Consider the following 25,673-nt stretch of genomic DNA (forward strand, 5'->3'; position numbering starts at 1 on the left):
CGTTCACCACACGTTTGTGCGGTATTTCTACCGTGACGGAACGCGTATTTCATAACTCGTATTCTTATCTTGTCCATATTGGTCAAAAATAAACTAAAGGTTTGAAAGAAATCTGTTAAATGAACAAATAATTAAATTTGAAAATGGAATTCCATATTTTTAAATTGAAATTCATTTGAATTAAGAATTTATTGCCAGCCATCCAAATTTTTACGTTTCAAAGGGCCAGTATTGTATAACGGTAACTACATAGGTAAAGAAATGCTGTTTGTAAAAATACGAAAAAAGAGATCTAATCTAATGTACTAAATAAACTAATGTACAGCTTCAGAGATACACTCTGAACTATGTACATTAAAATATAAAACGATTCAAATTTATTCTAAAATATTTAACGCAGCATCTATGTAAATGTACAAATTTTCATAAAAATTTAAATTAATAATTTTTAACAACAAATAAACTTTCTTTTGGTTTCAGTGAGAAGAAAAGAGTTTATGCAAAGTAAAAACAAGCTCCAAGTGTGTTTAGCAAAAATATTATTCAGAAATAATACAGTTACTTCGTAAAAAGGGAACCAAGTTAAAAAACCGGCCCGGGGGCCTGACGGAAAAGATGGCGAATTCGTGGAATTGACTCGCTTGAACCCTGTCCGTCCTTATACTAACTGTCAGCCAAATTAGTTTCCTGAAAACAAAATTGTGTCCTCCCAATTTTATTTTCGCTAAAATGCAAATAACTTTAATCAAACATTTTTTTTAGAACGGTCATAAATGTATGTAGATATCTATAATATAAGTGGAAAACGTTTCCATGCTTTGAAATGCACGTAAATGCTTTTATTTAAATAACCTACGCTTACAGTTTATATTGTCCAGTGTGCTTAGCGCCCTAGTGGCAAACGTAGGGGACCTGTTCCAACTCCATACAAATTTGAGTTAGCTTTTACGCGAACGAGAAGTTAAAAAATTCGTACTAAGCACACAGATGAGCGGCCGCTCACACACTACGTTGTCAATAGATTACTGCCGCGGTTTTCACCAAGCGAATTACGAATCTGTTCATTCTAATATTGAATAACGTTCACACTGAATTATCAAGCACACACACACACACAGCCCATTCAGTGGCTAAGGTAGCTCAGAAACATCACAACGGGAGACCACTATCCATTTTCATACATTATGTCGAAGTCTCAACTATATTGTGTAATTGTGTCGGCTTTCTAACCGGAACATAGGATTACTTCACAGCATAAATCGGAAGAATGGAAACCCAATGCGGACTTAGAATACGCACTATTACTAATCATTAGGCCAGTTACATTGGTAGCAATAGTAAATGAGTATGAAGCTACAAAAAAAATATACGTCCTTTTAGAACCTGAAATCTGATACTCGCATCAACATGTTTCAAACTGTAAAACAAACAAACTGTCTACATACAACCACCTGTACTGCCTTGATATTAAGTAGTTTTAAACCCAATTTTTTAAATATAACAAAATTCGGCTGTGCATTCATTTCATAAGACATTAAAAACTTTTCAGAAAATTTGGTACCTGCCGGACAATTGAACCAATTTTCACGCGACTAAGAGTTCGAGGTTTTTTACTTTTAAAGTAGTTTACAATTCACGGTATTCCCTAATCCATCAATAAGCCTACTTAAGGCATTTGAAAGAACTATTTTCTAACTATCTTATAAAGGGTTCGTAAATGAACATTGATTAAAATTATTTTTGAAGATCGCTACTGAAGGTTGTCTATTGAGTTACGTTAAGAATTTTCCAAATAAAAAGTCTTAATAAGTATAAATGATTAAATTTTTTTACCGTAGTTTCCCTAACCAGGCTTACTAACTAATTAAAGTAGCTGTTTTTAACGAACTCAACCAATTTTATAACATATCAGGCCCATATGTACCATTAATACTTTGATTGTATTACTTAAAATTGATAAATTTTTTGCATCAACGCGGCGACAACAAATTTAAAACATACTGATTTTACAACTAGTGCAACTAGACAAACAAAACACATCAATAGTGAAATACGATAAATGAACCAGGCGCCCGGTGTTCTCGTATCGAGTGATGCGACTATACCAATGTTAATATCCCGCAAGTGGCAAATTTTTCCAAGTAAATAAGCACTTAACAAATGTCCACGAATGATTCATGAGCGTTCGCGAATGATTCAATGATTCATTCCGTGATAAAAGAATAACATGGTATAATAAAAATCAAATCCCCAAAACTTTTACTGCACATAATTTCTGGTAGTAAGGCGTCTTCAGAGCCCGCACGGGTAAGTTTCACCACCCTTTTTTTTTTTTTTTTTGGTCAGGAGGAAATCGCCGGCCTCCCACCCTCCACTGGGGATGGGGGGTGGGGCATGTCGGAGTCGAACCGACTAAAACCTCCTGTCGCTCAACAACCAACGTCCAAACCTCGCATGAGACAGAACTCATGAAGAGGCAAAGGGAGGAAAGTGAAGCGTTTAGTGCGGAGCACATCTCTCTCATCACCCTCCCCCTCGGGACGCCAGGCCAGCGATCGTCGGCGCCACGACCACCAGCCCTCTCGGTCGGCAGGCTGTCCGAAGCCCGCCTAGATGGCGCCGGTTTGAATGGGTTATCCTACGAAATACCCCGCTGGGTCAGAACCAGCGTGGGTCGAGGATAGCCGGCCTTCCATCACCCGGATGCTCTTGCGTAAAACGCGTGCAGAGCAGCTTGCACGTCGTCTTCTTAGGCCCCCTTCGCCGGGCCCCAGACCGACATATGAGGGGGACCCGAAACACTTAGAGGGCCAGGGCTTGGGCGAGATCCGCCTCCCTGGCCCCCGCTCGACGGCGGCGGGCTTGTGCGTCTCTCACGCGCCCCGCCGCCTCCTTCTGCGAGATGGTGCACTCGCAGAAGTCGAGCATCGCCTTCCACGACTCGTCGTCGCCGAGCATCGATGCCACAACACTCGGCAACGACAAGTCGTTTCCTATTTTTGCGACGAGGACACGGCGCCACCCCTCCCATGCGGGGCAGGCAACGAGCGTGTGCTCCGCCGTGTCCAAGTCGCAACCACAATGGTAGCACCCTGCCGTCGGCTCGGCTCCGATCCGGTGCAGGAACTCACCGAAGCAACCATGCCCAGTGAGCACCTGCGTGAGCCGGAAAGTGAGGCGTCCTCTGTCACGATTCACCCAATCCACAAGAATCGGGCGAATCGCCTCGACGGTCCTACGGCCAGCCGAAGGATCGGCCAGCCGCCTGGACCATGACTCCAGCACGGACCGCCGAGATTGGGCCCTCCGCGCTCTGACCACACTAGGGCTGGGACGCGCCACGCCCCGGGCACGAAGGTTAGCCCGCCACTGATAGTCAGCAGCGAGCGCCTCCGCCTCCAGGACCCAAGGCGGCGTCCCAGCCAGTACACAGGCCGCCTCAAAAGAGATGGTGCGATAACCACGGATGACCCTGACCGCGATGGTGCGTTGCGGCCGTTGCAGCAACTTCGCTACCCCCACGGCCAGGGACTGGCCCCACACGGGTGCCCCGTATAAGGCCATTGACCGCACCACCCCCGTATAGAGACGGCGCGTCACCTGGTCAGGCCCCCCGATGTTGGGAAGAAGCCGGCTTAACGCGCCGGCCACCCCCAACAAACGAGGGACCAGGTGCTGAAAATGAGCACGGAAGGTCCAACGACTGTCCAGAATGAGGCCGAGGTACTTTAACTGCACCCCGACCCCGACCCGGACGCCTCCAATCACGATATGGGCATCGACAGGTAGCACTCTCCGGGGCCTGTGGAACCACATGGCCTCGGATTTACTGAGCGCCACGTCGAGGCCCAATCTCCTGATTTTGCCGACGACATGCGCTACCCCAGCGGTGGCAAGACGTGCAGACTCAGCAAAGCTCCCTCCCCGGGCCACGACCAGCGTGTCGTCTGCGTAACAGATTACGCTTAGGCCCGGGAGGAGGGCATACCCGATATTCCACAAAAGAGGGCCGAGTACCGACCCCTGTGGAACACCGCGCACGACCGGGAACCGATGCACGACCCCACCGTGTCCGGTACACGTGACCGATCTAAGTTTCACCACCCTGCCTATTTTTGTCGCGAAGCATTAATGCGACCTTTTTGGATATTGAAACAGCCGTTGCATACTGCTATATATATAAATATATAAATGTAGAATTGGGATCGTAACTTCTTGGTATCCCCAAAAAGTCCACTAAAAACTCTTAGTAAATGACCACCATTAAGATAGTGTATCTCACTAAACTTAGACTCTATTTCATCCCATATTATCTCATCTCATCTCATCTCATCTCATCTCATCTCATCTCATCTCATCTCATCTCATCTCATTTCATTTCATGACATGTTTCTTATTAATCAACTTCATTTCATTTTATATTACCATTTTTCATAAAATATATATAAAAGATTAAGCTGTATGGTATGACACCTTTGCATTTCCAGTTGGAAAAATAAAACAACAACTACTACTACCACAAAAACTAAAGAGTTATAAATAACAAAGGTTTTCCTTTACATATATACACATTTATGTACTACTACACAATTGAGACGTAGACCTCATGTTTCAAAGTGAGTGACGGCATTCACATCGGGCTATGGGCTTCGGTAACTACTTAACATAGATGAGCACGAGGTCGTTTACCCGTTAAAGCTATGAATAAATAAAAAATATGTCCACGCTACGCTTGTTGAAACTACACGCGCGACACTTATGTTGACAGTGCCATATCAGAGACCTTGCCTAAGGGACCAATAATAAAACAACTGAAAAAATGTTTAATCCAATTTGATAAACGAAAAGATGAAGCCACAAATATTATTTCTACATAATATTAGTATTATAGTATAGTATTAGACAAGCAATTCTCCTATGCGTCATTACATAAAATAAATAAATTATAATATTAATCTTACCGCGAAGTTGAAAACCCAAGTCAGACGAACTGCAAGACTTCAAGATACCGTTAGTTCTTCTGAGTGAACATAAACGTATCCAGGAATATTTTTAGTGTTAGCACAATATTCAAATATCGTCAAATAAAAGCTTAGTCGTCCGTGAACACGAGACCTGGAAAGTATTCGAACATTTAGCAATAATATAATGAAAATAACAGAAAAGATCAAACCGTCAAAGTAGTTTTAATTATATTATAAACTAGCGACCCGCCCTCGCTTCGCTTCGGAAACATTAAAACACACATGAAACCAAAAAAATAAAATAAAAAAAAATTAAAAAAAAGTAGCCTATGTTCATCAGGGACAATGTCGGCTTCTAATGGAAAAAGAATTTTTCAAATCGGTCCAGTAGTTTCGGAGCCTATTCGAAACAAACAAACAAACAAATCTTTCCTCTTTATAATATTAGTATAGATTAATTGGAAGCTCATTTTCAGATTTATTTGATTCTCGTCAACGTTACTAATTAAAATATTATGTTCATTATCATTGAAAAATTATTCTTTGACAATTTCCTGGAATCATTTTATGTCGTGACATATTTTTGATGTATGACAACATTGTACGTACGATAATTAAGAGTCTTAAAACCATGTTTCTACAAGGATTACTCGTTTAATTTCATAGGTAAATCCATATTTAAATACCATATTAAACAGCGGTTGGAGGACGCGCGTGGTTAATTGATCATGTCTTAATACAGCGAGGTAGGCTTGGTCGCGGCTCGCCCTGCAGATTACACTAATCCGTTATTATATACAAGACAGGTCTCACTTTTGTATATCGTTATTAAAATATTTATTTTCAGAGGTATTTTTATTACTGTTTTAAATTTTAATGAAGCACTCTATGATACTCGAAACATCAAAATGTATTTCACATTTACATAAATACATACTACGAGTATACATACTCTTTGGCGTTAAAAAGATTTTTTGTTAAAGAATTTCACTCGCCTATCAGTTCAAGAGAATAATTCAATCTTACGTAGTATAATAATATTGTTTAAAATATTAATTTACACAGAGATATTGAAGGCTTTAATTGTTGTTTTCGTATTTACATTACAGAGTCTTATTTATATTACAGAAAACGCAATTAAGTATTTTTATGTCTAGAGTATTTGATATCATTATAAATATTTAACAATTTTGCTTACAAATATGTTCTAGTAGTAAATTTTTTAATAAACTCTATATCCTAAATTGATTGGGTCGAAACGAAATCGTCCAGACGTAAAAATATTTTACGCCTACTTTTATTTTTGTATTCTACTATTGTTTCAACCTTTTGCATTTTGCTTAAATTAAATGCATTTTATAGTTTTCCTGGTTCAAATTATCTACTTCAACTACCGTCTGAACTGGTCTAGTATAGTTTAATATTCGTGGATAATCCGATATTGTTTGTGTCGATTATACTCAAAAATATAATTTCATTGAGACTGAATTGCATATTTTCGATGTGTATTTTATAATGATATTATATGACAATAGTTTATCCAGTTCATCTATTAATCAGAAAAAAGGATCTACCGCCACGGCTACCTCTACATTACTTACATTAATAATTGCCTATTGTTCTCTGTCTGTCTTTATTTTGTCCTAATCTACACTTTTATTTTGCAACACGGAGTCATCTCAATATTTTCAAGTGTGTATCTGTTCGACAAATATAAAAAGAGACGAAAAAAACATAAAAATCATATAATTGATTAATGCCATGTTTGGTTAGGGGCTACGTAAAGGGACACTTCGAATTCGCCTTGATCATTCAGTCCCTTCCGGTCGACTTCAGCCCTTCAGAACTACGTCGTTGACCAAATCACATGTGAGGGTCAAGAAAGTGTTATTATTCGGCTTATCTGAACACAAACATCAAAATAGACTATTACACGTTTTATAATACTATTATTTTTACCAATCCATTTCTATGCTTGACGGGTAGACTTCAATTTATGACCCACTTTTGACGTTCATTTGTTACAAGCCTGTGGTACTGACATTGCTAATGTTCGTGAGACACGATGACTATCTATCATCAGGTCGACAGTATGCTCGTCTACTAACTATGGCAATAATAAAACGTGTAACCGAATCAATAAGTATTTAATTATAATAATATTAATAATAATTGTCTTTAACAAAACAAAAGATTGACTTCAGCAAAATAAAATGAGAATATCATCAATGTACTCGAAGTCAATTAAACATGGCTTATTTAGGATAACTCAAAAAGTTCTGGTCAGATCTTGTTAAATGTGACCACATGACAAGCACCAGCTTCTACATAAAACAGAATTATCAAAATCGCTTCATTACGACAACAGTTCTAAAACTTAAAAAATACATAAAACATACACATAAAAAATACAGTCGAATTGAAAACATCGTCCTTTTTAAGTCGGTTAAAAAATATTTACACCAATGGCTTACTTGGTAGGTACTAGCTAGGTGATCTCGACAGCCTGGATAGGACTCAATTTTACTTAATTTGAAGTTCTACTTTTGAGTTTTTCTGTATAGGTTTTAATGAAGCAGTGCGACTTCGTACGGTGGCGATGAGACTGGTTTAGAATATATTGCGCCGTACAATAACTTGCTTTTATTACAAGGGGCTACTTAGTTAGATAAACAGCCAATGGACCAGAGATTTGTTTAAAAATCACCTTAGAGAGTGTAAGCCCTAATTTGAGTTTAAGATTCTGTTTTACCGTAGTATTATTAGACAGAGCTAGATACTAGTCAGTAGACGATAGAGATAATAGAGCAGAAGAGCTACTGCTGATTTGCCAAAACTGGAGGCTTACCTGCCTGAAGGTAGAATTGATGTTAAGCTACACCGCCTATTGTACAAACGTATCTGCTTGTTGACTGTGTTCTGATGTTAATTGTGTTTTGGTGTGCAATAAAGTATGTTCTCTCACTCTCTCTCTTTGTCCATTAAAAAAGTATTCAAAAGCGGAGTTTTTATTGCGTCAAAAAAACAGAAAGTCTCGATTATTGAGTTAATTTAATATATGCCCTTTTTTGTATTTGAAAAAAGATACAATGACAATTCTAGTGATTACTATAATTTCTTTATTCATTCCTTCATCGCTTAAAAATGGTTATCATAGACATTATCGCTTATGAGGTTAACTACGCGAAACAAAATTATATCATTACATGGGAAACGATACACTTACCCGAAAATCCACTCTCATTACACATACGCTCTCAAAGTAAACTTGACAGTAGCAAATAATCTTAAATTATAAGCAAATGTATTTCGAGGGTGTGTTCACGGAGGCAAAATTAACGATTTAAATTCATATTTGATTGTCGCATTTAAATAATATTTGTGAACTTGGGCGTCGGGCGTTGGAACTTGGCCGTTGGAACTTGGGCGACCGAAAAACGACCCGCGAAGATCAATTGACGAAATGTAATAAATAGTCTTAGTCGAACTGAACACCATATTATCACCTTTTCGGTATCGAGTCGAAGGAACTCGGTCCTTTCCGCGATCTCTCACGGCTGGAGTCCCGTATACGTACAACAGGTGCACCGCCTCACGGAGCACATTCTCGTAGGGTTTAACCGATCAAAACCAATTTACACGGGAGCCCTCTTCTTCGACGTCGCAAAAGCGTTCGACAAAGTCTGGCACAACGGTTTGATTTTCAAACTATTCAATACGGGCGTGCCGGACAGTCTCGTGCTCATCATACGGGACTTCTTGTCGAACCGCTCTTTTCGATATCGAGTCGAGGTAACCCACTCCTCCCCGCGACCTCTCACAGCTGGAGTCCCGTAAGCCTCTGTCCTCTCGACGCGCCTATTTAGTTTATTTGTCAACGATATTCCCCGGTCGCTGCCGACCCAGTTAGCTTTATTCGCCGACGATACGACTGTTTACTATTCGAGTAGACCTCCTCCTCGCGTCGTTTTCCTCATTACTGAGGGTCGTGACTCTCTCGCTGCATCAGTTTCTTCCGTACGATTTCCCTCCATCTTCCGTAGCGCTAGGACAGTGATAGGGTATTCAGGGTATAAGCCCGCACGGATAGGAATCACCATCCTTGTTATCTCTGCCGCGAAGCAGTGTTGCGCTCCGGTCGGACGGATGGTACAGCCGTTATACAATACGATTGAGAATCTAACCTCATGTCCTAAGGTAGGAAGGAGGGCGGCATTCACGTTGTTGGTATCTATGAGCTCCAATAGCCACTTAACAGTAGACAACTACAAAACTAGTTCTCGAATATTATTATCACATGAAAATTTGCATAGATAACAAACATATAAACGGATATTATTATTCTATTTACACAGATTTCATGAATTTAAAAACATTAATTAAAACTGTTCTTTTTTTTTCACAGGAGAAAATCGCCGGATTCCCACCCGCACGGCAAGTGGGGTATGTAGGAGTCGAACCTCACTAAAAACTCCTGCCGCTCACAGCCGGCGCCCTACCCCGGACCGGGCGGGAACTCAGTCGAAGTTATTGAGACGGCGGGACAGGGTTTACGCAGAGCATATTACATCCATCCCGCCGTCCCCCAGACGCCGGACCGGCGGACACCAGCAACATGACCGCCGATTCCCTCGGTCGACGGGCCAAGAGCCCGATTGATAGCGCCGCGCTACACCTTCCCCCGGAGCGGTCGGGGGAACGCGACCTACCACGCCGCCCACACCCAGGTTCCTCCCCGCACAAAGCGGGTGGAGCCCGAAGCTCTTATGGTTTTACGGGCTACGGACGGGACCCCGGTCCCGACCCACTGCTCGGCGGCGGCGGGTTTCTGCGTAGTGAGGAGAGCTTTGCCTCACTCGCCCCGCAATTAAAAAAAAAACTGTTCTAACTAAATCCTTTTTGAAATGTTTGTTATGTTATCATATTTTAATATAACAAAAAATTTTATTATTCAAATTAAATTACTCAATGTCAAAACATAATACGAGGCTCATGAATCACTATAGATAAATGTGTCTAATCGTTTCTTTTAATTAAACACCCATTAATTAAATTTACTTAAAAATTAAAGTCACTACGTGATTTTTTAAGGTAATTCAGATGTAAAAAAGTTGTGGTAAAAATTACCCGAGAGGTAAGGCTCGCTAATGAAAAAGCACCTGAAGCAACACCGAGCAATTTATTGCAAGCACTTAGCAACCCGAAGGAACATACGCTTTAACTTAGATAATAAATTGGCTCCCGTTATTACACAGCTACAAGTAATAAAAAGCGTTTTTATTTAAGTAATGTCTACGTAAAAATGAAGCAAATAAATTATTACCTTTTCAATCATAAACGTGGCGTACACGCTTTGAAAAGTTATTCGACTTCAGCTAATAAAAAGGTTTTTTTTTTATTGAATGAAACGTAAAATACTTGGTTATATTAATAGAAAAAACAGCACCTTAACATCAATTGAATAGAAATTATCACAAAATAAATGAGAAAGGCAATTTAACCTGCCGTGTCATTTTACCACGAAAATATTTATAACATGATTTTTAAAACACATGTTCACGAATAAATTCGAATCTTATATTAAAATAAAACACGCAAAAATTATAATTTGCGTAATTGCAAATTTTAGGGCGTCTAGCGTCACATAGTCACATAAATAAACATATTTATATATTTTTTCCCATCAAAGTATATAAACAACGCCATATTATTTTATTAAGTAGCATAAGCTAAAAACTCACCTGATATTAAGCATTAGCAGAGCCCAATCGATGGGCTAAAGTGAATTCCAACGATAGCAAGTGTGACTAAAAACCTCAGTTGCACGAATATCTTACCAGCGTTCACTAGAAATATAATGCATAATAATTATAGACGCTAGCTAGACGCTATCATTACGCAGATTGCTAAGATTACCCCGTACAAGTTTTGTATGCAAACAAATACATAATTCATGTTCCATGTTTTAAATGTACTCTGTACGTAATATCATCACGTGTATACATTGTGGTTAATTCGACAACAGAGCGGTGATTCTCGAATCAATTTGCATAATACACGTGGCATGCTTGAATTTAAAAATCAGCAACGCAAGAAGGGTTCCTGAGATAAAGTTATCCGGGCTTTATCCCGAGCCCCTCGTATGTAAAGTGACGGCCGAGCGGTGCCTGCTTCTGACATAAAATGCAAGGCTTATAATGCTCAACGTGTTGTTACCCCACAAAATCTAGCAATTTAAACATATCGTATTATGATTTATCCTGCTGTGTCTCGCAGTTTCGATCAATATAATTATGAAGTTCGTTTTCTATCTAAACTTACACATCGTCGATTATTCAATTACTTATATGAAGTAAAAGAAACTTAAGAAAAGGTTCGAGAGGAGTCCTTGGTAAGCGTTTAGTTTAGCTTCTCTATCTAGTATATAGCGTCGTGAACTTAATATTATCATAATCCATGAACTACGACCACTTCCAGTCAGAAAAACTAAGTCAATAATCTAAACATTCAAAAACGTGGCTAATAAAATATGTAAAATAAAACAATAGAAATAAAAACATGATTTAAGCTTTTGACTACTAAACGTAGTGTAAAAAATTGTTTTACAACAAATATACAGCATAACAAGGGATACAGCTCGGCCTCAGAAGAGACAAATGCGGTTAAGCAAAATTACCCTGCTGTATGTTTACTCGTAGTTTCCCTCTGAGAATACATAGTTTCAAATTTTCTACACATTTACTTTGTCCCTTCTTTACGTGCAATATCACATATGTGTTGTTTTACAAAATCCGTGCTAGAAAACAGATTTGTCTGGAATAAATTCAACGTTTGAAAATTAAAAAAACAGTGATATTTATGTCGATTTTGTATCGTTTCAATGTGTTTATGACTAATCACAATCCGACCAAAATTAAAAAAGGAAATTGAAATAAAACTTTTTTATACAATAGGTACATGCGCGCTACTTCAAACAAAACTTAAAAAAATAAGGTATATTGCAAAAGTCGCTACTAATATATAAAAGCATTGCAGATAACATGAAATGTTTGTGAGAGCCCGTTACGAAATCTTGTTATTTTATTGCAATTGATCCGGACCTGGTGCATTCAGCGTATAAGGCACGTAATCCGCCTCCGCCGTACCGAGGTCGCGTTTTATTTCCCGGAGTTATTGCAGTATCTGAATAATCACCTTTCTCTAACTTGAACTTGTGTATCTTTACGGCTGCCTCACAAATATATCGATCGATTACACTAAAATTCAACAATAAAGGTTCGCTTTTTACGACAGATACATAATGGGGAAGTGGTAATAAGTAGTTGCCGGAAGCTAGTCTGACGTACACGTATAATTTCTTAGAAAATCTAAATATTTTTGTAGGCGGATGAGAATTCGTCCTGTCTGATAATGAATGTTAACCATCGCTAACGGACTAAAACTGTGCCAGGAGCACAGCCATACTTACCACTAAGTTATTCTGACGAAGACGAAAAAAAAAAAAAAAAAAAAAAAAAAAAAAAAAAAAAAAAAAAAAAAAAAAAAAAAAAAAAAAAAAAAAAAAAAAAAAAAAAAAATCCAATATTTAATTTAGAAATCAGAATCAAACAAAGCAGACTGTTTCTTCTGTCTTTGTAAATCAGCGAAGAACGAAATTATGAAATGTTTTCACAAAAAAAAAAAAAAAAAATTCCTTTCCTTTCCTTTTCAAACACATCATTCATATCAGTAGGTACATTAATTACATTATTTTATTCGTTCGTAATTTACTCCTTAACTGTATCGCAGTATTGAACACTTTTAATACGACAGGCAGAACATGGCACTCAAGCTTAGGAAATGTTATCCGCTACACGGAAACGTGCTTTAAATTGTAAATTAAAAGCTCCACATTTTCTGTCGTAAAAATTCCTTCGGTTGCGATATAAAAAGTAGGTTGGCTGCATGTGACACAGAATTGTAAGTGCAGTATAAATGTACACTCGTCTGAGATGCAACACTGCATAAGGAAAGAAGCTTTTATATTTTCAGTCAGGCCGAGGCCACTACGAAGCCAACTGACTTTGTTTAGATTTTTAAGCATTACTGTTTTGTCTGACTTAGATATGCCATTTCAGACTAAAAGCAAATATGAAAAATAACGTAATTTTTACATGTTTGTTATTTACTTTTATACTTTTTTAGTTGACGTATTTTGTGTAGAATATTAAGTAAGGTAATAAAAAGAATTTTAAATCTACCTACAAAAGTATAAAATAAATGATTTTCTTTTATATGTCTGTAGGAAGCATCTTTGTTGACATTTAAGATTTTCTATACTTAAAAACATCCCTCAAACAAATTTTTTTGCACGGTAGTTCGACATGATACGATATTTCGTTTATATAAATTGAAACTATAAAACAGAGCATTCTGTATTGAAATATGAGGTTAAAGATTCTAAAGAGGCTAAAGATTCTATCGTTTTATTGCGATAAAATAGAAAAATAAAATAAAAAATAAACTCTTTAGAATCTTTAATGGGTATCCATTGACCTACCTATCGATCTGATTACTATAAATCAGAATCTAACACATCGTCTCAACAGATCAGAGGTTCCAACACTTCCAACTCCTTCGGAAGTGTCGACAACAAATTCGAACTTGTTCCAGGAGACATATAGCCCCAAGCATGTACTAATTACGCCACGAACACTTAAAAAATCTCAAACATATTAAACGTTACCATAAAGCAACTATTAGTTCCATTAGAGCCAAAGAATACCCTCAAGTATTGTCTAGCATAGTATGCAATCAACACCTTGGTTAAAGTTTTATACTTCGAGAAAATTAAGTTAATATTAATTTCTCTCGAAAACGGTGCACCCTTGTTGACTCCGAACAATCTAAGTTTTTAGTTAACTTCGATTAATCCTCTAGGTAACAAGTTCAACAACGAAATCTTCGCAATTGTAAACAAGCGCTGTGTAATACTAACAGACTCACGATTTAAGTACGCTCTAAAGCCCATTTGTAATTAAATTCCAATGAGATTAATCCTATTTCGTAAGCCGCCGAAATTGAACCTTAAGATATGGAGATCAACATAAAATTTGACAGTTCTCTTTAAAAAACTAATTTCGTTGGTTAAAAATACGTAATCATACTTTTTTAGATATATTTAAGCTTGAGAACGATGCAAAACAGATGTCAAAAAGAATATACTTTTGCGTTATTGAAGATGAACATTAATTTCTCATTAAATACTGTACTCTCTCAGCTTTAGATAGGGTTGATAGTTGCTGAACGTATACAAAGTATATAGTCTATTGAAATTGAAAATTGAAAAAAAGTAATGTAATTATGGCACCTGTACCAAAAATGAGGCTATACTTAATATAATGGTTCTGTTTTTGTGGTATTGTGATATATGTACGTTTTGAAGGCTATTATGGTAAACTCCCACATTAGTGAAATTGTTGGTCGTTAACATTAATGGTGTGACATGCTTTAAGAATTTGCCTTTCAGTATATTAACATTTCAAGTTGTTCGTAAGGCTTCCAGTTATTGAATGTGACAAATTGAACATAGGATTCAACTGAACCACGAGTATTATCATACTAGGTTTGGCCCGCGACTCCGTCTGCGTGGAATAGTTATTTTGGCGTAACGCTAAATTTTATCCCCACTTCATTTACGTAGAAAGTGAAAATATTTTTGAATTATAGAATGATAAGGATGATAAGGATTTAAGCCCCTATTTTGAAACATTCTTTATTGGTGCTCCATTTGTATTGGCCTTACCGTGATGTCTAACACTGAAAGAATTTTTCAAATCGGACCAGTGGTTCCTTAGATTAGCGCATTCAAACAAACAAACTCTTCAGCTTTAAAATATTGGTATAGATTAAACTAAATATTACATTGTACTGTATTGTTATATATGCCTTTTTTATTACATCTTTTACATCAATAACCCTACGACGTGAAATAATCACTGTTTTTATTTTTATTTAATTTTATCTATTTTATTGAAAACATTTTTTCATATAAATACCATTTCAGTGCCTACGCTTTTCTATTTATCTAACTCCGTAGTCGTCCCGATAGCTTGCTACAACTCAACATCGGAAAATTTATGCTCACTCAAGTCTCTCAGCATTTGCATCCTATTTAAAAGGGTAATTAATTTACACAAAATATAAGGTAAAGGAGACATCCTTAGCTCGCGAAAGCGTCGCGTCGGATAGTCTCATTTGTCAGATAGGGAGAGCACAAGCGCCTCGCCGCGGTAGGAATTCTAATTAAACTTACACAACATTTAGAGGAACTTACACGGTACTCGAGCGATGAGCGCCGTGAACTTCGACCGGGGTTCATGTGTAGATACTAGCCGTTTAGAAGTTTTCGATAGCATACCTACCGAACGCGATTTAGTTAATCCAAATGTATCTAATATCAAACGGAATTTAAATTTTCTATCTGATATGTAAATTACTGATAAGCCCATTGGGCTCAGAAGGCTGGAAGACACCCAAAAGATTGGGCTATGCGCAGAGTTTCGCTATGAGATCAAATCAGGAATGAGGAGATTTACAGAAGAACAAAAATATCACGAAGGATTGCAAGGTTAAAGTGGCAGTGGGCAGGGCACATTATCCGTGGAACAGATAACCGCTGGGACCAAAAAGTTCTCGAGTAGCAACCGCGCACCGGAAAACATAGCGTGGGTAAGTCTTCCACAAGATGGGCCGAGGACCTGTTGAAGGCCTCGGCAATTCCCTTGATGAAATCAGGACAGACCGGTAATTATGGTGAACTATTTGGGAGGTCCATTTAATTACAATGAAATAGTAACCGTAAAAATGTTAGTATCACGTTTTTCCTTAGATAATTATCTGCCTGCGATACTTAAATACTTAAATAGTAGCATTGCTTGATGCGAGTACACCAGGCATCTTTCCTTTAGGCTGTTTGATAGTTACTAGTGGTCCCGCAGTAGTCGAAATTCGACTAAAATTAATTGAAATTATAAGTTACAACATTATTATGGTCCTATTGTTACAGATTTCGCCAAGATACAAATAAACAATACTAACATATTTTCAATTTGACTACAGACTTTAAGCAATAACAAAAGTTTGACAATAATACTTCAGTGCAATAAACAAAGAGTATATGTGTGTGTGTCAAATGCATGGTAGTGTGTGTAATGTTTTCTTTATTGATTTAATATATTAGAATTGTACACTTCTTCTCTATATTCTCTATAAGTGTGGAAAATTTCATACTCCTCCGTCCGCGCAATTTTCGTAAAAAGGGATACAAAGTTTTTGCTTCACGTATTAATATATAGATTACTTATTTATCCGCGCTATTACCCATACTATCGCTAACGTCAACAAGCTGCTAAGAATGAACGTTCATCAACAAGCCTTACATTATGTATAATTCTTTACGATTAACTTTTAATCGAAACGTTTTGACGATATTTCATCTAACTTGTAACGGCTTGGCTCTGACATCTGACATTGCTGATGTCCATGAGTGACGGTAGCCACTCACCATCAGGTGGGCCGTATGTTCGTCTGCCTACAAGGGCTACATAAAAAAAACTTATATGATGTAAGCGGTTACCGTCAGCAACGGGAGAAGCACAGACAAGTCACTGTCTGCCGCTGAAATATAACGTGTTTAAAAGTTCATCATAAATATACTATCCATCATTTACTTAGTTCTCCACAAAAATTTACCAGACTTAGACATAACACGTTACCTTTCTACGTTTTAGATATTTACGACAAAATCGAATTTCCCTTCTTTCTCGACAAAATTCGTAGGTACGATGAATAAAGCTGCGTATCCCACGGGACAGTCATCGGGACTGCTACTAAATTGGATCGGAGTTTTCTCAGTTGTGATACTTCGTCGTCCGCTTCGATAAGACGTTTGCGAGTGGCGTGATACGCATCACTAGCCACCTCCTCATATTACACGTATTAACTGTGGCTTTGCGAAATTCTTTTGAACGCATGCTACCGAAAATAGTACCGACAGAAAAGATATAAAAGCCAAATAGATAAGCTGAATAAAAATACTAATCATTAATTTGTAAGCATTGTTACTAAATTCCCATTTAGTTACAATAAATAAACTTATTCTTATACTTTTAAATGCTTGCAATTGTCTGTGTGGATAAGACAAAACGAATGTCCCAGTATTATATTATTGTAGTCTCAGAGATAAATTTAATTAAACACTTACTAACTTGACATTCAACCGCAAAAGGGAAATACGACAGCTTTATCGCGGACCAAAAAGCTATCTATTTATAAAGACAGGAAATCCAATAGGAAGGAAACATTTCTATCTTTGTTTACTTCTTTTGCTATTACAAACCTCTTTTGTTGTATATTTTGCTTCATGGAGCCATTGTGCACGTGTTTCTTTGGGATTATAATTATTTTTGTTTCCCAGTCTTGATTTCTGTGTAATAAGATTAATTTTCGTAATGCTTTGCTCACAATAAGATTACTGGAAATGATTAAAAGCAGTAGGTAGAGTTTCTACGAATAAGGTAACTTTTTGCGTAAATTAGTGAACGTTTTCACGGCCTACCTGGTGTGAAATGGTTACCGTTGCCCATGGACTTCAGCAATACCAGGGGTAGAGTCAAGTCTCTGTCTACCGTGTACCTTATAACATCAGATCGAAGTCTCAATTGAACTGTAGAACGACTGCTTAAGCCGGAACGTACGATTGCTTAATGCCAGAAATTAACAGGATTATAGTACATATTTGTCTGAGCGTACAAAACGCCCTACCATAACTAAATCTCAGCTACCGAACTCAATCAGTATAATAAATAATTAGAGAACACCAGCGTCCATTCTCCGGCGAATGAAAATATTATAATCATCAAACACATTAAAATTAAATTACATTTATTCGGTAATGGATGTTGTTGCGCCAGAAAAAAAATATAGAGAAAAAGTATTCCACTAAATTCAAAGGTTACTAAAAGATAAAATGGCTTTAGCCGCTCAAGGCACGAATTTGCTGACGAATCCTGTGTCCCTTTAGGACATTTTGTATAGATGAAGAACCCTACTTTGTCGACAATGTAAAATAAATATAATGCTTTGAATAATATAGTTATGAAATTCAAAGTCATTAAGTAAAATTTTGGTCAGGCTGTAATCATACTCGTAGTAATTAATATCCAATAAGGTTTTTGATATATTATTATACCAGGTTTCAAAAAAATTAAGATTCGTACTGGCGTAAAATTCCTCGTAGAAACACATTTAGGTTTGATGGATAACACAGTCCTTATGACAATACAATCAAAAATTGACATCTAAATGTGGATGTTGGCATTCACGTGGTATTTATGAGATTTTTTGCCCATTTGCAGTAATTCTTTTTTTATGATCTGTATGATCTTTCAAAACTAATACAAATATTTTCGAACTTAAGTAACTGGGGGCACGTAACTGTTGTGTATTTATGACTACCAATCTACCAAAATAAATAAATAAACTAATTAATTTCAGCCATTAAACATGTTATTTAAAGTAATTAAAGTTAGGCAAATCCTATAGCAATATCGTGCATCACAGCAAAGCAAACTCTAACAACACTTTTGCTAAATAAGGACTACAATAATAACGGTAAAAGGTCTCGTAGCTTATCTAGATGGCATATTTGGAGGATATCCAAGCCATTTAGCACAGCGCGACAGAAATACCACTTTAGACCCAAAAGCAAATGACGTGAAAACATAGATATTTATGTTCGCCGACGTAGATTATGGTGGACCCGACCGTCTGATGAATGCCTCCACAGCGCCTTAAGTAACCATCTTCATAGCCATTTGGAATCCATGGAAACGTTCAGGATGAACTGTTAATTTCATTTTTGTTTTACCTGTTTGTATTGTTCATTTTCATAGCAACAACATATTATTTGAAAACAAACATGAATCTAGTCTACGCGTGTTGCATTTTTTTTATTTTTTTTATTGCTTAGATGGGTGGAACCCGGTGTTAAGTAGTTACTGGAGCCCATAGACATCTACGACGTAAATGCGCCACCCACCTTGAGATATAAGTTCTAAAGTCTCAAGTATAGTTACAACGGCTGCCCCACCTTTCAAACCGAAACGCATTAATTACTGCTTCACGTCAGAAATAGGCAGGGTGGTGGTACCTACCCGCGCGGACTCACAAGAGATCTTACCACCAGTAATTACGCAAATTATAATTTTGCGGCTATAAATTTGCTAATTTGGTATAAATTTGCATTCCTGAATTTACTGTTGTCAATTCTGAACATAGCTAATAATATAAAATTTTATATTTTATTACGTTAAAACAAGTATTCCTTTTGAATAGCAATACCACCTATTGTAACTCTTGTGTTAATGACGTAGTACGTTCAATAATAATAATAATATGAAAAAAAATGTATCTACAAAATAATAGAAATTACAAATCTCTTTGCAGTTTAATATTGAAGCATTACTAAATTATTCAGTGATCTATTAGAAGGTATTACTTAACTTACTATAATAATAATAATAATTCCAAACATAAATTTACAAAAAAAAAAACCAAAATTAAAAGAAAAGTAACGAGGCTTGGAAAGGGTTATCGGCTCAGCAATGCCTAACAGTACCGAGACAATCGGTACTGCGGCTACTATCTAGCTGTTCCGAATGTAATTGAGATAGCAAAGCCTCAAAGCTTCGAGTGAGACTGACAAGAACAATTCTAACAGCGATTCCCCAGCTCCAGGCCGGCTTGCCTGACAATTTTACATTAAAATGAATAGCATTGTACATCTTGAAAGGTTTTGATTGATTTTTCAAGAAAATGATAAGGGTTATTTCTTCCACCGAGCCGGTGATTTTGCTATATAAACGATAACGGTCCGGATGTATCTGTTCGGAAGTTTTATATCTGCAAACTTATCTTCCAAATATCATCTCTTATTTTCTATGATAGTTGCGACCCTAAATTAATTTACGGATAATTGATAGAATTCTTAATAAAAATTTCTATTAAAGTATCTTTTTTTTTTATTGCTTAGATGGATGGACGAGCTCACAGACCACCTGGTCTTAACCTGGTTACTGGAGCCCATAGACATCTACAACGTAAATGCGCTACCCACCTTGAGATATAAGTTCTAAGTTCTCAGTATAGTTACAACGGCTAGCAGCCAGCAGGATGGGGACCCTTCAAACCGAAACGCATTACTGCTTCACGGCAGAAATAGGCAGGGTGGTGGTACCTACCCGTGCGGACTCACATGATGTCCTACCACCAGTAAATCTTAATTTTCTTAATTTTCTGAAGTATAAGTACGAGTATAATGCTAACAACAAAACAATGATATTTTGTAGGAATGATAGAAACGTAGTATTTAAAGCTCAAGGAGATTTTTTATTTGTTGCATAAATACGAGTTTTTTTTTGTCTCTTTCTCAAACCTCTCGGAGCTCAAACCGGAGGTGTTACTAGCCCTAGCAAGAGCAGTGCTTCGCAAAATCTACCACGGGATCGGAAACGCGACTGGAAAGATCTGGCGAGAAACTCAGTGGGCCGTGTCTGTAGGTTTATTTACTCACCGAGCCCTTCGTCGCAAGTGACGAGTTAGGCCAGAACGGTGACTGGTGCTTGAGGTACGTAAAAGCACCGTTAATAGATTGGGAGAATCCGTAATGACGTGTAGATAAGAGAACAGCACACCTTGTGTTAATTAGTTACCGGAACCCTTATACAGAAAGAAAGTAAATACCGCCCCCACCTTGAGACATGAGCTCTAAGTCACAGCCCTATAGTACCACGGCTGCCCCTACCCTTCAAACCGAAACGCGTGGTGGTGATATCTACCCGTGCGGCCACACTACGCCTTAATATCACTAGTGAAGACTAGAGTAAAGACGTATACACGTATCTTCTAAAAAAATGTCCAAGTGATAAGTTTGTAACGCTAAATTACAAAAAAAGTAAGCAATTGTGTTCGATTGTTTTAAAAATAAACTGATTATAGTATGCTTTAAAAACTTCTGCATAATCAAACAAGGTAAACTAAAGGCATAATGGTAAAACACATGAACATACGTTCCCTATTACCGAAGTATGCCACAGCGTTGAAACTAGTTGCTAACTTTTCAGCTATTTCACGTTACAGTGTTCACGACGCTAAGCACGTAGATTAATCAAGCTAAATGTTTTGCTAGTCATCGCTCTAAGACCTTTAAAACCGGCTCGTGTTGGTTCAAACGGATTGTTATAATGAGAACGTGATTTTGCGGCTTCAGTTTATTTGGAGCAATTGGATTATTAGTTTTGTTTTGGAATTTCAAATGTAAAATACATGCTACTTAAAACGTATAAATTACAATTTTTCACTTATCTAATAAACATGAAATGATAAGAAAATAATGACGAGTTTATTACTGGAAAAAGAAGTAATTATTAAAATTAAAGTATTTATTAAATTCATTTAAAAGAAAATATTTCCACAGGTTTAAAAATAATTGTCTTGCCGTAAGTGACGAGCAACCATACACTGTGGCTCTTAGAACATTTCGCATAGCACCTTTCCACCCTTTCTTCTTATTCTTCACCTTATCTCAGTAGATGGGGTCGGCACAGCTAATTTTTCTCTTCCATTCTCTTCTATTGGCCGTCAGCTCAGCACTTACTCGTCTCTCTCTCATGTTGTCATTGACACACTCCATCCATGTCTTCTTCAGTTGACCTCTTCCCAGTCTACCTTGCACTACCACCTTTCCAACCTTTATTCATATATATCGCCAAACCGCTTTGCAATACACACTACCACTAAGACTGAAGTTTCGACATTAGCTTGGACTTTCATTCAGATCAATGCATGAGGTTTTTTTTTTTTATTGCCTTTGTAGGCAGACGGGCATACGGCCCACCTGATGGTGAGTGGTTACCGTCGCCCATGGACTTCAGCAATGCCAGGGGCAGAGCCAAGCCGCTGCCTACCGCTTAATACTCTCCATAAGCCTTGTTTGAAGAAGGACATGTCATAGCGCTATTCTTCCCGATATTCTACCCTTTCACATTTCTCGTTCACATATCGAGGAGTGATAGGCAATTTGGTTTAAACGACATTTCGCTTAATACGCGACATTTATCTTTGTAATTAAAGTTGCGTTTTATTTGGTACTAGCGACCCGCCCTCGCTTCGCTTCGGAAACATTAAAACACACATGAAACCAAACAAACAAAATAAAAAAAATAGCCTATGTTCATCAGGGACAATGTCGGCTTCTAATGGAGAAAGAATTTTTCAAATCGGTCCAGTAGTTTCGGAGCCTATTCGAAACAAACAAACAAACAAATCTTTCCTCTTTATAATATTAGTATAGATATAGACTAGCTGTCCGTCCTCGCTTCGCTTCGGAAACTGTAATTTACTATTGATTTCTCCACTATTTAATGGATGTTATTATACATATAAACATTCCTCTTCAATCACTCTATCTATTAAAAAAAAGCATCAAAATCCGTTGCGTAGTTTTAAAGATTTAAGCATACATAGGGACAGACAGATATAGGGACAGAGAAAGCGACTTTGTTTTGTACTATGTAGTGATAAACATCAACAGTTCGATGTTTTTAATTGTACTTCAATTAAGTTTACACCATTCAAATAGCTGAAGAATATTTTTTGTGATCATATTTTTTTCCAAATTTTAAACTTTAAATAGTAGCTCTCCTGTAAAGTTACAAAAATGTCGCTTAAATCGAATAACCTTTCACCCCTCGATATGTATTTTCATGTGGAGCATTGTGTGTGTGTGTGTGTGTCTATGGAGCGATCTAATCTGTAATAACACAGAGCAACAAAAAAAAAAAAAAAAGAGTACAATTTATTTTAATAGTGTTCATATTTTAAGATCAAACCAAGCAACGGTAATCCTCAAGTAATTAAGAATATTTGTTTAATGGAAACTTGGAGCGGAGGCTAGTTGCCGTGGCTATTACAACTTTAGTCATTGCTATTAAATACTCGTTTCGTAGATGGAAGTTGTTACTAAGAAACGTTACAAATAAACTTTTGTCTAATACTTTATTCCTGCTTTAATTCTTAAGGATAGATGAATTGTTCTTATTAAGGAAAAGGACGCGACAAAAAAATGTCCTTATTCAATACTAAGAACAATGATATGAATATAATCATCTTTGAAAGCCGTTATTATTACACAAGTCTTCGACATTTTATCCCATGGAGGGTGGTGGATTACACGCTGAAATGTCTATAGAATCCGCCAACTTAATGCGCTGAGGTAGAAAAAAATTACAATAATGATTAAAACCTTTCCAAATTGAATAGAAAGCCTAAACCAACCCAATTTCTAGAAAGATCTTTTCTATCTTTCATTTTTTTTCATAATATCACTAATAAAATAAAACGGCGATTGACGTTGAAAATGGGTGTTCCTCAGGGTTCCATTTTGGGTTCTTTTTTATTTCTAATATATATAAACGATTTGCCTAGTTTTATTGAGTCCCGACACGAGGTCGTATTATTCGCAGATGATACATCTTTATTATTTAAAATTAAACGACAATTACAAGTCTATGACGAAGTGAATGATGCGATTTCGTGTGTGGTTCTGCCCTACAACGCGACGTAAAGTCTCGCATCGCCGAAGTCCGAGATGCCAGATGGTCTGATTTCTTAGAAGGACTCGCGCCCTCCCAAAGGTCTTACTACCGCTTAGCTCGTACTCTCAAATCGAATACGGTAGTAACTATGCCCCCCCTCGTAGGCCCCTCAGGCCGACTCGCGGCGTTCGATGATGACGAAAAAGCAGAGCTGCTGGCCGATACATTACAAACCCAGTGCACGCCCAGCACTCAATCCGTGGACCCTGTTCATGTAGAATTAGTAGACAGTGAGGTAGAACGCAGAGCCTCCTTGCCACCATCGGATGCGTTACCACCCGTCACCCCGATAGAAGTTAAAGACTTGATCAAAGACCTACGTCCTCGCAAGGCTCCCGGTTCCGACGGTATATCTAACCGCGTTGTTAAACTTCTACCCGTCCAACTCATCGTGATGTTGGCATCTATTTTCAATGCCGCTATGGCGAACTGTATCTTTCCCGCGGTGTGGAAAGAAACGGACGTTATCGGCATACATAAACCCGGTAAACCAAAAAATCATCCGACGAGCTACCGCCCGATTAGCCTCCTCATGTCTCTAGGCAAACTGTATGAGCGTCTGCTCTACAAACGCCTCAGAGACTTCGTCTCATCCAAGGGCATTCTCATCGATGAACAATTCGGATTCCGTACAAATCACTCATGCGTTCAACAGGTGCACCGCCTCACGGAGCACATTCTTGTGGGGCTTAATCGACCAAAACCGTTATACACGGGAGCTCTCTTCTTCGACGTCGCAAAAGCGTTCGACAAAGTCTGGCACAATGGTTTGATTTTCAAACTATTCAACATGGGCGTGCCGGATAGTCTCGTGCTCATCATACGGGACTTCTTGTCGAACCGCTCTTTTCGATATCGAGTCGAGGGAACCCGCTCCTCCCCACGACCTCTCACAGCTGGAGTCCCGCAAGGCTCTGTCCTCTCACCCCTCCTATTTAGCTTATTCGTCAACGATATTCCCCGGTCGCCGCCGACCCATTTAGCTTTATTCGCCGACGACACGACTGTTTACTATTCTAGTAGAAATAAGTCCCTAATCGCGAAGAAGCTTCAGAGCGCAGCCCTAGCCCTAGGACAGTGGTTCCGAAAATGGCGCATAGACATCAACCCAGCGAAAAGTACTGCGGTGCTATTTCAGAGGGGAAGCTCCGCACGGATTTCCTCCCGGATTAGGAGGAGGAATCTCACACCCCCGATTACTCTCTTTAGACAACCCATACCCTGGGCCAGGAAGGTCAAGTACCTGGGCGTTACCCTGGATGCATCGATGACATTCCGCCCGCATATAAAATCAGTCCGTGACCGTGCCGCGTTTATTCTCGGTAGACTCTACCCCATGATCTGTAAGCGAAGTAAAATGTCCCTTCGGAACAAGGTGACACTTTACAAAACTTGCATAAGGCCCGTCATGACTTACGCGAGTGTGGTGTTCGCTCACGCGGCCCGCACACACATAGACACCCTCCAATCCCTACAATCCCGCTTTTGCAGGTTAGCTGTCGGAGCTCCGTGGTTCGTGAGGAACGTTGACCTACACGACGACCTGGGCCTCGAATCAATTCGGAAATACATGAAGTCAGCGTCGGAACGATACTTCGATAAGGCTATGCGTCATGATAATCGCCTTATCGTTGCCGCCGCTGACTACTCCCCGAATCCTGATCATGCAGGAGCCAGTCACCGTCGACGCCCTAGACACGTCCTTACGGATCCATCAGATCCAATAACCTTTGCATTAGATGCCTTCAGCTCTAATACTAGGGGCAGGCTTAGGGACCCCGGTAACCGTACTCGTCGAACTCGACAAAGAGGTCGACGTGCAACCTAACCCATGCATCAGCCCGCTGAGTTTCTCGCCGGATCTTCTCAGCGGGTCGCGATTCCGATCCGGTAGTAGATTCATTCGCGAAACAATTGCTCTTGAGTTGTTAGGTCTCCTTCGGAGGCGCTCGGGCAGTTGTTAGCAAATCCCACACCTCTTGGCTGAGCCTTCGCTCGCCCACCTGTCCTGGTG

The 25,673-nt window shown here is 38.4% G+C and overlaps 1 long non-coding RNA gene across 1 annotated transcript in view; it reads right to left on the reverse strand.

Moving 5' to 3' along the window:
- Window positions 1–10,784, reverse strand: part of LOC149502314 (uncharacterized) — a 125,123-nt gene extending 114,339 nt beyond the window's left edge. Inside the window, exons 1-2 of the long non-coding RNA XR_016323503.1 lie at window positions 10,706–10,784; window positions 4,962–5,115 (exon numbers count right to left, since the gene is read on the reverse strand). This is a non-coding gene — a long non-coding RNA (uncharacterized LOC149502314). The remainder of the gene's footprint in view (window positions 1–4,961; window positions 5,116–10,705) is intronic.
- Between the last annotated feature and the right edge of the window lie 14,889 nt (window positions 10,785–25,673).

This window comes from Bombyx mandarina, chromosome 09, assembly GCF_030267445.1.
Source record: "Bombyx mandarina strain Sakado chromosome 09, ASM3026744v2".
NCBI lineage: Eukaryota > Metazoa > Arthropoda > Insecta > Lepidoptera > Bombycidae > Bombyx > Bombyx mandarina.